The 12,998-nt window shown below is 54.8% G+C and overlaps 1 protein-coding gene and 1 non-coding gene across 2 annotated transcripts in view; one reads left to right on the forward strand and one right to left on the reverse strand.

The window, feature by feature from the left end:
- Positions 1-12,998, forward strand: part of TMEM145 (transmembrane protein 145) — a 176,099-nt gene that overhangs the window by 126,221 nt on the left and 36,880 nt on the right. The gene's annotated exons all lie outside the window — the stretch shown is intronic.
- Positions 2,962-3,065, reverse strand: LOC147706575 (U6 spliceosomal RNA). The gene has a single exon (XR_015298504.1). It is a non-coding gene; the product is annotated as a U6 spliceosomal RNA (small nuclear RNA).

Consider the following 12,998-nt stretch of genomic DNA (forward strand, 5'->3'; position numbering starts at 1 on the left):
AAGATTACCGGTAAGTAACCGGGGCATTACCTCCTCGTTAGTCTTCCCCGCCACATGACTTACATAGAGAGCAAATACCCAAGCCAACAAGGCTTCATTGACCACCATAAGAACAACACCACACGGTGATGCAGAGAAACCAACACAAGGTTGAATCAGAATAATGAAAAGAAAACAGGAATCACAGGAAACCCGAATCAAGACATAAAGAAAAAATAGGCCATCAAGGAGCCGCAGCCCCTGCACTCAGAACGGCCCCAGCGAAGTCCCCAGGGACAGCACCCCCCAAGACAAAGCGATAGTGTTCCATGAACAAGTGGGGGGACGACCACGTCGACGCCCGACAAAACTCCACAGTGGAGACACCCTAGAAGGGGGCCCAGGACACAGAGACACGCCCTGTGGACCGACCCTGGACCCCCGCCGGAACCACCGAACCCAGCGAAGCATAGGAAAGGACGATAGCCTGTGTAAGCCAGCGACTCAAGGTGGAAAGAGAGGGCATGTGGCCCGATTGAACTGGACAGAAAGTCACAAACAGGCCATCCCACCGGGAAAGGGAAGACGTGCGCTCAAGAGAAGCCAAAACAGCACGCCGGACAACCAGCAAGGACACGGAAGGATCCGTGACGGGAGGAAAAGAAGGTAATGACACCTCCCGAGACCCGAACACCAGGGAACGAACCCTGGGAAGCAAACGGGGTACATGCCGGACAAACAACCGGTCCGGCAAAACCCGCAAGAAGGGAGGGGAGCGGAGGAACGACCCCCGCACGCCCAATCGCCCATTAGACACCACAGCCACCCGGAAAAAACCACCGTAAGGTGAGGAACCGCAAAGCCACCGAGGCCAGGGGCACACCGGGCGGACCCTGGAGAGCTCGCAGAACGAGAGGGAGATCCCCAGGGGGAGACAGGCAGAGCATCCGAGGGCGACGGAGAAAACAACTCCGGAGCCAAGCGATCCCCCAGGGAATCCAGCCCGTCGAAAACCGGACAGCGGAAGGCCCGCAAGGCAGCCCACCGGGCCCCAGGGAAGAAGGGGCCAAGTCCAAGGCAAACCCCTCAGCCAGGAAAGCCAAGACCCGCAAGGGGTCCACGGCGGCAGGGACAGCACCAAGCCGACCGCACCAACGCGAGAAGGAAGCCCAGCGTCGGGCACAGGAAGAGAATGTGGAAGACCTGCGGGAGCCCAGCAGCAAAACCACAACCTCCAGAAGAACAACCCCGAGCAAGCAGCGTCATCCGCTCAAGAACCAGGCCTGCAGATGGAGCCAGGCCTGCAGAAAGAGCCGGCTCAACACCGACTCCGGAAGCGGGGGTCCCAACCACGGAACGGGAAGATCCGGGATCGGCCAGTAGGCCTGAACCACCAGCTCGCAAAGGAGAGGGTACCAGGGGCGGCGGACCCAGCCGGGAACCACCAGAAGCACCCCGGCCCAGCCCAAGCGAATTCAGCAGAGGACCCGTGATATCAGTGGGAACGGGGGAAACGCGCACAGCAGACCGAAAAGGTCAAGCGAATGACAGGGCATCCACCCGGACCCGGGAGGAGAGAGTAGAACCTGGGCAGGAGGGCCGAGTCCCCGTCCGCGAACAGATCCACCGGAGGCAGACCGAGTGGAGGCACCAGGCGCCGAAACACCACCGGGGTCAGGGCGAGACAAGGCAACGAAGGAAAGATCCGACTCAGTCGATCCGCCTCCACCTAGTCGGACCCCGGGGAAAAGACAGCCCGAAGGGCCAGGACCGGCGACTCCGCCCAAGAAAAGAACCCCCGAGTATGTAAACAAAAGGAGCGAACCTAGCACCCCCACCGAAGGCTGACACTGCTCCACACCACCAGGTCGACTGACCCGACCAAGACATGGGGACCTTGAAGCACAGGTGCAAAAGACGGCAGGCCAGGAGGACTGCCAGCAACTCCCGAAGCACGAGGAGCTGCGCGACTGCAGGAGATCCCAACGACCCCCAAACGACCCGGCGCCAAAGGACGCCCCCCCCTGAATGAACCAGAGGGGAGGACCGGGTCCAGGCACACGACCCCGAAGGAGGACAAGCCCGAGACGGGAACCGAAGGGACCACCGCACATAGAGCAGGGAGCCGACGGAGGGGAGACACCGCCTGACGTGAAGCCTCGCCCATGAAAAAGACGAGGCCGAGATGTATCACACGTCCAGACAGGGAACACCAAGACCCCCTCCCGCCGAAGAAGAACCACCAGGCTGGCCAGGAGCACAGGTCCCACCCACGGGCCAGAAGGCAAGCCCAACGGAAGTACCCGCAACCGAGAGTGGGAACCCCCACTCGCAGGCCGGCCTCACAGGCCAACCCATGGTCCCAGAAAACCCTTCAGTTGAGACAAGGGAAGGAGTAGGTACCCTAACCCGTCGAGAAGGTGGGACCCCGCGGAAAGTCCGCAAGACCAGCAAGACGTAACGGAGGCGACAGCCCCCCCCCCCCCAGGGAACCCCCTGGAGCGAGATGGCCGAAAGCCAGGATCTAGGGGCGAAAAAGGGAGTGGCAGCACCAGTACGAGACCGGGAATAGCCGAAACGGAAGTCAAACCTGAACGCACCTCGTGAAGACCGACACCCTGAAATCCGGGTGGAATGGCCGAAGGCCCCCACCCATGCAAGGGCGGGACGCCCTCACCCACAGGCGGACAAGGAGTCCGCAGGAAGGCCGCCCCCAGGGGAGCGGGCCCCAAATGAAAAGACCGGAGACAGCCAGAGTAGGCCATTCGCCGAAAACGCCGTCACCGCCGACAAGGACGCAGCCAGACCAGACGGCCGAGCCAGCCTCGCGGCCACCAGAGCGGTAAAGGTGACAAAGCCCACCTCCACAACGCCCATCACAACGGACGCAGGCAGAGGGAGGGAGTCCGGAGACATGCGTAGAGAACGCACCCAGAGAAACCCCGGGAACAACCACCGCCGCCGGAGGAGGGAAAAGCAAGCCCTACTATGGAACGAATCACGAATAATGCGTGTCATCCCAGCGCAGGGGCCATGCCCAACTTCACTGTAGCGTAACTAGATACAAGAATAGCGCACTACACACCCGCAAGGGCACAAGGCGCTTGTACGAAAGCCGCTGTGGAACCCCTCCTGGCTAACCCCCTGAGGCGTCCACCCCCGGACACCCCCAAGGTGGAGACCAGGCATCCTAAGCATCGTGGGGGCCGTTGTGGAGAAAAAGAAAGCCATTGCCCAGGGAAGCAGAGTGGGACTCCATGAATGGAATAGGCACCGCGGCGAGAACAACCAGGTCCGTGGACTAATTCGAACCCAAGACCCGCCGAGGCGGGGAACCGAACCCAGGTCCCGGGCCAGACCACTGCCCCAGGGTCCGCAGCCCCAACCAGTGGGCCACACCCCCCCCACTGGGGCCACCGAGAGGGAGACGAGGCGAGGAGGGAGCAGGGCACCCAGCCACGCAAGGACCCCTAGAAGGGATAGCGCCGTAAAACAGGGAGACCCCGCAGACGGCGACAGAAGGGGGGACATAACCCCCGCCTCCCTGAGGAGACCAGAAGGCACAGCAACCCAGCAGCGCAAACTCACTTGAGTCCGGCGCATCCTGACGGCCCAGGGCCGACTACACAGCCCACCTCCCCACAGGAGGAAAACACGGGCCCCCAGGGTGCCAGAAAAAAGACTACAGAAAGAAGTGAACAGTCCCCAATAGATCGCGCCAATCAACTCTGAGTCGAAAACAACATTGGTGAACTGGTAAATGAAAACCCACAGTCCCCCTGCGATCACAAAAAGAAAACGCCCTTACCGAGGATCGAACACCGGACCCTCCGAGTAAGAGACAGACGCGCAGCCAACTGCCCAAGCATGCCGCGACCAATCGCAGCGCCAGCAGGAGAATGCCGCGCAAGACCGATGAAGGTAATCATCGGCCGCACCTGGCGGGAACCAAACCCCGCCCCCGAGAGGAGGGAGGCGCCCGGAGCCAACACCAGCACGGCAAACGGCCGCGGCCCGTAGGGGAGCCAGAAATACACGAAGGGAGGCGGCAGCGACCAGCGCCGCGTAACCGAGCCCCAGGCCGGCCGGAGAGGAGCACCCGGACCCGGCCAGCGTATGCAGAAAAAAGAGGTAGGACCGAGCCCGCCTCCAGACCGGTACGCGCTGCACGCCGAGGCTCACCACCCCGGCCAGGCTCAGTGCAAGTACCGCCTGTAGGAGCGTCGCGTTATAGAACACGCCACACATTGAATGGAGTACAGGAGACTGTAAAAAAACATACACTAAGAAGCACTCAGTAAGTTAGGCTGTAGGGATTTAAGGAACTCAACCTAGCACGCCTGTTTCCTATCCGTAGTGCTCACTGAAGCGCCCCATGAGCAAAGGCATGTGGATGAACCCCTACCCATAAACGGGTGTTGCACAACACACATAAGTCTACAAGCAAACCATTCGGGACCCAATATGCACGGCAATCACCATTACTCAGGAGACGCCTGTACAGCAAGTGAAATATCGGGAATAACCCGGGACCATCACACATGCGTCCAGCGCATTGAAAGCAACCAGAGCCCCAGCACACACACCGGAGAACCTCCAGCGCCGGACCCGAAGCCCACAACGGGCAAGGGCCCTTCAGTCACGACCGGGGGAGGCACGGGAATGCACCAACACCCCACACCCCCGGCCGCCCCCCCCCCCCCCCCCCTGTAAACCCCTGGCACGCTACAGCAGCACCTAACCGGCCCCACAGGACCGGGGGAAGGAAGAGGGGGGGGGATATTTAGTCATAAGGCACCAGGGACCGCTAAAGCCGGATCCTCAACCCTAAAACCCATGGGCCAGCTCACGCCAGCCCATCTTACCTGTACAGCGCCTCTGGAGAGAATCGCGCAGAACAAAAAAAACAGGCTGTTGGTTGGGCCGGTCCGCCTCTTATAGAGGTCAGGTGTGACTGGTCGGCCATGTTGGGAGGGGGTGGGAGGCTTTTTTTGCTTTGGAGGGTTCTGTCGTGGAGCTGATGCTCACTATGTAAGTCATGTGGCGAGGAAGACTAACGAGGAGGTAATAACACTTCATTAGCGACCAGGCAATTTAGAACTAGTGGCAGCTGGGCTCCTCATTTGCTAACTGTCCCACACTCAAAGCAGCGCGGACCCAGTCTCCAAGCAGACCGCCATGACCCAAACATTCTACACTGCATCGCATGACGCTACAAGGTTCTGTAAGTACCCCACACTACAGCCTGGCACCAACATACCTAAAAATCAAGAACTCACTCCTTCCAGGCCCATCCGCTAACTGATCTGAGCCAACTCAGGGTGTCTAAAACAAGCTGCAAGACCCACGCAGGCAGGCGATTAATGCCTGTGGAGTAACGGCCTCAACACAAAGCCTAACTCCAGCATCTTCCATAAATAAGAAAAAAACTGAAATTCCATCTATTCTAAATCAGTGGCTCCATCAGAAGTGTCTTCAAGAAACTCAGCACCCTCAACCAAGTTGTGGTGCTTGTTAGATAAAATGCGTAACTCAAACAAATAAAAATGTATGTCTTGGAATGGTAGATAACAACCAAAATTTAGCATTGGCTTTAGAATTGGCTTTTTTCTTTTCATAACAATCCTTGTGGCTGCCTGAAAAACTGGCACAGATGTTGTGAGCCTCTATGAAGTTGAGTAGGAACCTTTATAGAAGATAGGAGCAGCTAAGTGCACATGACTAAAACGAGTGCCCCGGATACTAGACTGGTCACATCAGAATGATGTTAGTAAAATAGGAGCTACTTACAGTGAGATAGAGGAAGTTTGGAGATGAGACTGGGGAACTTCGTTTTCCCCAGAGGTATTTGTTGTCCAAATGGGCTCTAAAAACTGGTTGGCCCATCACATTCATCGAGGGGGTGACTGGCCCAATCATTTATACATTCTTTAACATCCAGTAGGGCTACAATGGGGATGAATAATTGCTATCAGAAGCGCTAAAAGACTGCCACAGGAGTCAATGAGCGTATAAAGACAACAAAACGGTTGATCCCTATGGTAGTGGTGCTTAATCCCAATGTAAATGTCAGGTAATGTGTTGATTTGTGGATCGATGTGCTGTGCTGATGATCTTCCTCTAGCCAACATCTAAGTCATGATCACAGTCGTTGAGGAGGAGAGTATTTTTACAGCCCTTGATCCGACCTTTGCCTATCACCAGATCTGATGGTCTGGTGAGTCAAAGGAAGACACAGCTTTTGTTACTCCTGATGAGTGAGTATCATCGGTGAAGCATGCCATTAGAAAGGTGTCAGCAAAAACAACAGGTGATGGACCGAATGAGGATCAATGTCACACATTCAACCCAGTCAAAAGATCTGGGTCCTAATCCATCTTTTTTTGCACTCCACACCACCCTGGGTTAGACAATGGCGATATGCAAATCAGCTCTGACCCTGTGCCCCATGGGAACAGTCCAGTCCGAACTACAAAAGCCATGTCCTTCCCAGAACGGAATCAAGCATCCGAGGACCGGACCGGTTTCGAGGTAACACCTCTCATCAGCCCGGCTAGCTTGACTCCAGTGGTGTGGAGTGCCTGGGACCCACGTCTGGGCATCCCCAGTACACTTATAGCGAGTTTGCAAAAACAACAGGTGATGGACCGAATGAGGATCAATGTCACACATTCAACCCAGTCAAAAGATCTGGGTCCTAATCCATCTTTTTTTGCACTCCACACCACCCTGGGTTAGACAATGGCGATATGCAAATCAGCTCTGACCCTGTGCCCCATGGGAACAGTCCAGTCCGAACTACAAAAGCCATGTCCTTCCTAGAACGGAATCAAGCATCCGAGGACCGGACCGGTTTCGAGGTAACACCTCTCATCAGCCCGGCTAGCTTGACTCCAGTGGTGTGGAGTGCCTGGGACCCACGTCTGGGCATCCCCAGTACACTTATAGCGAGTTTGCAAAGGAGTTTGGGAAGGACATGGCTTTTGTAGTTCGGACTGGACTGTTCCCATGGGGCAACAGGGTCAGAGCTGATTTGCATATCGCCATTGTCTAACCCAGGGTGGTGTGGAGTGCAAAAGAACGATGGATTTGGGCCCAGATCTTTTGACTGGGGGAATGTGTGACATTGATCCACATTCGGTCCATCACTTGTTGTTTTTGCAATTGTCGCCCTAAGTGCGCTGGGGATGCCCAGACGTGGGTCCCAGGCACTCCACACCACTTGGAGTCAAGCTAGCCGGGCTGATGAGAGGTGTTACCTCGAAACCGGTCCGGTCCTCGGATGCTTGATTCCGTTCTGGGAAGGACATGGCTTTTGTAGTTCGGACTGGACTGTTCCCATGGGGCAACAGGGTCAGAGCTGATTTGCATATCGCCATTGTCTAACCCAGGGTGGTGTGGAGTGCAAAAAAACGATGGATTTGGGCCCAGATCTTTTGACTGGGGGAATGTGTGACATTGATCCACATTCGGTCCATCACTTGTTGTTTTTGCAATTGCCGCCCTAAGTGCGCTGGGGATGCCCAGACGTGGGTCCCAGGCACTCCACACCACTTGGAGTCAAGCTAGCCGGGCTGATGAGAGGTGTTACCTCGAAACCGGTCCGGTCCTCGGATGCTTGATTCCGTTCTGGGAAGGACATGGCTTTTGTAGTTCGGACTGGACTGTTCCCATGGGGCAACAGGGTCAGAGCTGATTTGCATATCGCCATTGTCTAACCCAGGGTGGTGTGGAGTGCAAAAGAACGATGGATTTGGGCCCAGATCTTTTGACTGGGGGAGTGTGTGACATTGATCCACATTCAGTCCATCACTTGTTGTTTTTGCATTAGAAAGGTGTCAGCCACAGCAGGTTTCCAAATAGGCATGTTAAACCCTTTTGGTGAGCAGAGGGATATTGTTTCAGGATCTCATCTTTGTCATTGGTAGGATTAGGAATGAACTAGCTGCCTTGCTAGTTGACATTTTAAAATCATGAAGAGGCATGGGTTAGCATGTAAGTAGTTGGTTCTGCTTCAGTTCCATGAAATACATAATCAATGGATATCTTATGGTATTACGTGACCAAAGAAGAATATAGACAGGATACTTGCAGAAAACACACAACCTATATTAAACAAGGATGGAGAATGTGTTACACTTAACTCTCAAGGCAGCGAGGGCGAGCAATCACAGGCTTCTCATGAAGATTGTGGTACACTTAACTCTCAAGGCAGCGAGGGCGAGCAATCACAGGCTTCTCATGAAGATTGTGGTACACTTAACTCTCAAGACAGCGAGGGCGAGCAGTCACAGACTTCTCATGAAGATTGTGGTACACTTAACACTCAGGGCAGCGAGGGCGAGCAGACACAGGCTCCTCATGAAGATTGTTGTACACTTAACACTCAGGGCAGCGAGGGCGAGCAGTCACAGGTTTCTCATGGAGATTGTGGTACACTTAACACTCAGGGCAGCGAGGGCGAGACGTCAGAGGTTCTCATGGAGACTGTGGTACACTTAACTCTCAAGGCAGCGAGGGCGAGCAGTCGCAGGCTTCTCATGGATATTGTGGTACACTTAACACTCAGGGCAGCGAGGGCGAGCAGTCACAGGCTTCTCATGGAGGTAGTGTGGGGGAAGGGACTGACTAGTGTCTCAGAACTCAAACAGTAATATAGTTGAATCATGTCATGTCCGACCAAATGCTGTCTTTTTGGAAAAAGATAAGTATTTTGATTATGGCAGAACCTAATATAGTCAACAACTCTATCGAGTGTATGATGGCGTCTATGGAGTTCTCTACAGAATTAAACCATGGGAGTAGCACGATTAAAGCTCAGGTGCAGCCTGGTTTCTCTTTTGGAGTGCACCATCTTCCTAGTGACCTGTAGGTCAGTCCATAGCAATTGGCTATTCCATTCTTGGGCTGGGATAGCAATGTTCGATGAACTGTCCCACCAAACTCTGTTTTCCAAGCTCACAGTCCAGTTCTCTCAGGTGCATGGAATTACCTGATGTGGTGGGCATGCTGGACTGTCATTCGAAGGTATGGTAGTGGACGGGTCAAGTGGTGCACTTTCGTTCTCACCTTGCTTGTTCGAGCAACCCCACATCCATCTCTCCGCAGACAGCCACCTAGCATGGCGCTCTGAAGGTACCTCCAGGTGTCTGCTCCAGAGGGTGCTGTAAAAAGATCTTCCTCCTTCGGTCAGAGGCCCTATTGTAATTGCTAAAGTGCAGTGAAGGTAGAGTCAGCACAAGATGTCTGCGTCTTTCCACAGTGGTCTCCTATTTGAGCAGTCTTTGTGGTTGACACTGGCAAGTATTACATGATCTCTCCTCATTCAGACTTGGCTCGGTCATTAAGCAAGGAGATCGGGGTGCCTTGGGCACTTCATGGCTCTTCTGTGCACTCCCATCTCTGGGCCAAACCTCACAGTTGACTCAATGGCTGCACTCTCTCCCATGGGCTGGCAGACTCCTGCAGGACTAGACTCTCCCCGCTCCCCTCTTGAGCAGGAAGGCATCTCCTAGAGTCACTGACAGACCAACATCTTCTTCCATCAAGACCTTCGGAAGACACACATTTTTTTTATTTTATTTTACGGAGTTTTATATAGCGCAAACTTGACATTAAGGTATCGGGTATCAGAGCACTTTACATAGCACCAGCTGCGTTACATGAGGACACATTAATTTTTAGGTCTCGGCCTGCGTCGCACTGCGCAAGAGTGGGCGGAGTCCGAGATTTTATGTTTTGGCTACAGTGGGGCTTGAACCCCCCCCTCTTCTCCATTGGCTGGCTTCCTTAACGGAGGCCAGCCATTGGAGGAGAGGGGCGCCACTCTGTTCAACCCCGTCTTTTTGCGATTCGGGGGCGTGTTTTTTGCAGTTTTTAAGCCGTGACGTCATCCGTCACTCAACTGCTAAAAATACGCCCCCGAATCTCAAAATGACCGTGTGTTTCTCCGAGGCATTTTTGCCTCTGAGAAACGTGGTGGTGTTTCCGGAGCTGCTCAGCTCCACTCGCCTTCCCCCCTTCCCTCTGCCACTCTCTGGGCCCCCACCCCTCCCTTCCTCTCCAGTGGAAATTGCAGTGATGGAACGCGTCTGGGAAGAGCAAAGCTCACAACTGTTACACAAAAAAAACATCAAAAAAATGCCGCGAGTCGCTGTGAGTGTCTTTAGGGATGTGGCAAAACAGTGTTTATCTCACAATTGACGTTGTTTTATTTTTCATCCGTGCGCACCTTCAACAAGTCTTTGGGGGAGACCGGTTGTATTTTATTACACACTGCTGCTCGGCTCCGCTCGCCTCCCCCCCTTCCCTCTGCCGCTCTCCGGGCCCTCACCCCTCCCTCCCTCTCCAGTGGAAATTACAGTGATGGAACGCATCTAGGAAGAGCAAAGCTCACTACTGTTACAACAACAAAAACATCAAAAAAACGCCACGATGCGCTGTGAGTGTCTTTAGGCATGTGGCAAAACAGTGTTTATCTCACAATTAACGATATTTTATTTTTCATCCGTGCGCGCTTTCAACAAGTCTTTGGGGGAGACCGGTTGTTAGAAATGGGATTTCTGGTTGGCTAAGGCTTGCGCCAAAGCCAGGCAGAAACCACCATTCCTAAGGTAGGGTAAGGAAGTCACCCGCCAAGACAACCCCTGCTCACCCTCTTTGTAGCTTGGCACGAGCAGTCAGGCTTATCTCTGAGGCGATGTGTAAAGCATTTGCACACGCACCCACCAGCAACAACATCCAAGGCCCCCCACAAAAGGAACTCCACACAAGGTATATGTAAAAATAGCCTTTGTATTGCAAAACACATTAGAGTCATAATCACAGGTTGTACATTGTGCCAACTGGCACGGGCAATATTTACAAGGGATTATATGTACACAGGACCGGGCCACACGGGCCACTGTCAGGAATAAGCACTTGGTAAAGAAATAGCACTTTTAGAACTTAGAATACCATACTTGTAGGCCTAGAACTTAGAACATAGAGCCTATCAGACAGTACCTTCCACCCTGGTTGCGCGGGATAATGTGAGTGATCTCCTTAGTAGGCTTGAGCAGGCGGCCGGCTAGCTACAAGCGTTTGTCTGGGGTGACCAATGTGTGCCGCTTAGAGGTGGAGGGGGGCAGGATGCGGGCGGCCCAGCGAAGCGGCGCGACTCAGGGGAGAGCGGTGCCGCTTGAGGCTTGAGCGGGCGGCCGCGCACGAGCTGCCGAGGGGAGTGAGCGGGGCACACTTCAGGCGAGGCCCCAGTGGCCCAAGGGGATCAGACAAGTCCCAGCAATTTGTCAGGGAAGGCACAATAGAGTCCACTGGTCCTGGGACTCTGGTCTGGGGGCGAGCTCAGTATCAAGCCCTTGGAGATAGTTAAACACCAAATAATCATGTAGCACACAACCAGTAACTACTGGTACCAGGTAAGCACCACCTATGCAACCCTAACCACCTTAGGAGAATATTACACAGGAAACCTGGGCTTCGCTAGCAACACCTGGACTAGCAAGAAAACAACCACCTAAGTATCACAATACATTTAGGGGTATAGGCATAAGAACATTACACATGATGCATCACAACATTCAGAGGTGCAGGGAAAACACATGACGCATAAACACACATTTCAGCGGTGTAGGACAGCAACTTTGTACATGATGCATAAAGACACATTCAGAGGTACCAGAACACAGGGTGCGCAAAACATACAACACACAGTACATTTCCTAGCACCCTAAGAAGCACATAAATCACAATTAAAGTCCAGGTAGCGCCACTGCGCCAATACCTAAACGTAGCAGCTGCCCACGAAGTGCTGGGCAGCTGTAGATGATGGGGCCAACATGGGAGCCTCTCAGGCTCTGAGTAAACAAAGGCCCCCTGAGCCTCTCGGGGCTCTCAAAACCATTATGGCCCTCGTTGGAGTCCCTCGTGGACTCCACATAACCAAAGTGAGCCAAGAGCCACCCGTGGGCTCTAAATCACAAATGTGCCCCCCTGAGCCTCGTGGGCTTTCGAAGCAACAGCGGCGCCTTGAGCCTCTCGTGGGCTCGAAAACAATGTGGGCCTTCGTAGGAGTCCCTCCCGGGGACTCGAGAACAACCGGGGGCACTGAGGAGCCGCTCGGGCTCGCAAATCACTGTAGGGGTAGGCGGAGTCCCTCTCGGGGGACTCGGCATCACGTGAGGCCTCACGGGACTCTCTGCACCAAAGCACTCACACTGGAGGGGAGGGGCGGGCGCCGGCAATGTGCCCCGACGCCCCTCCTCTCCCTCAACGCACTCATTGGGTCTGGCGGCGCTCAGCGGCAGTTCTCATGAGAGCTCCTGCTCCTCTGATGTTGCGGCCTCCTCTCGCTCTCCGGGGCTCTCCCTCACTCTTGGGAGCCCCGGGGGAAGGGGGAACGGCGACGGTCATCTCTGGCAAGGCAAGAGCGCGGAGTAGGCTCCCGCCGCTTCCTGCTTCCTCGGCTCCTCCCCCGATGACGCGGCGGAAGGCTCGGCCGGCTGGGCCAATCCCAGCGCGGCCGGGTGGGGATGCCGGCGGCTGCCTTTCTCTGGGGTCAGGGAGAGCTCGGGCCGCAGTGGTGATCTCGTCTTGGCAAAAGGAGGGGTGGGCTCCCTCGGCAAGTAAATGTAAAGTGGGATAATGCCGGGTGGGCACCGGCTGTGGACATAAAGTGCTCCCTCAGCGCTAGTGGGGAACAAAGCGCCCTAAAGCACTAGAAGGGCAATAAATCAGTGCTCCCAAGCGCTAATGGCAAGATACAGCGCTCCACAGCGCTAGTGCAAAGAACAAGCACTTCCAGGCATCCAGAGAAGGAATCCAAGGCCCCTAGGCGCTAGAGGAGCCAACAGTCCAGCAAAGTCCTTCAGGGGTCCAGGGGCTGCAGTAGTCCAGGGGCTGGGCAGGGCCCAGGGAGGCAAGCCTTCCCCCGGGCCCCAGCAGCAGCATGCCCCATGGTAAGATTCAAGTTGGGAACAAGAACATTTTGAAGAGGTCACAGCCTCTTTTTATACAGCGAA

Source organism: Lissotriton vulgaris, chromosome 7 (genome assembly GCF_964263255.1).
Source record: "Lissotriton vulgaris chromosome 7, aLisVul1.2, whole genome shotgun sequence".
In the NCBI taxonomy this organism is placed as follows: Eukaryota; Metazoa; Chordata; class Amphibia; order Caudata; family Salamandridae; genus Lissotriton; species Lissotriton vulgaris.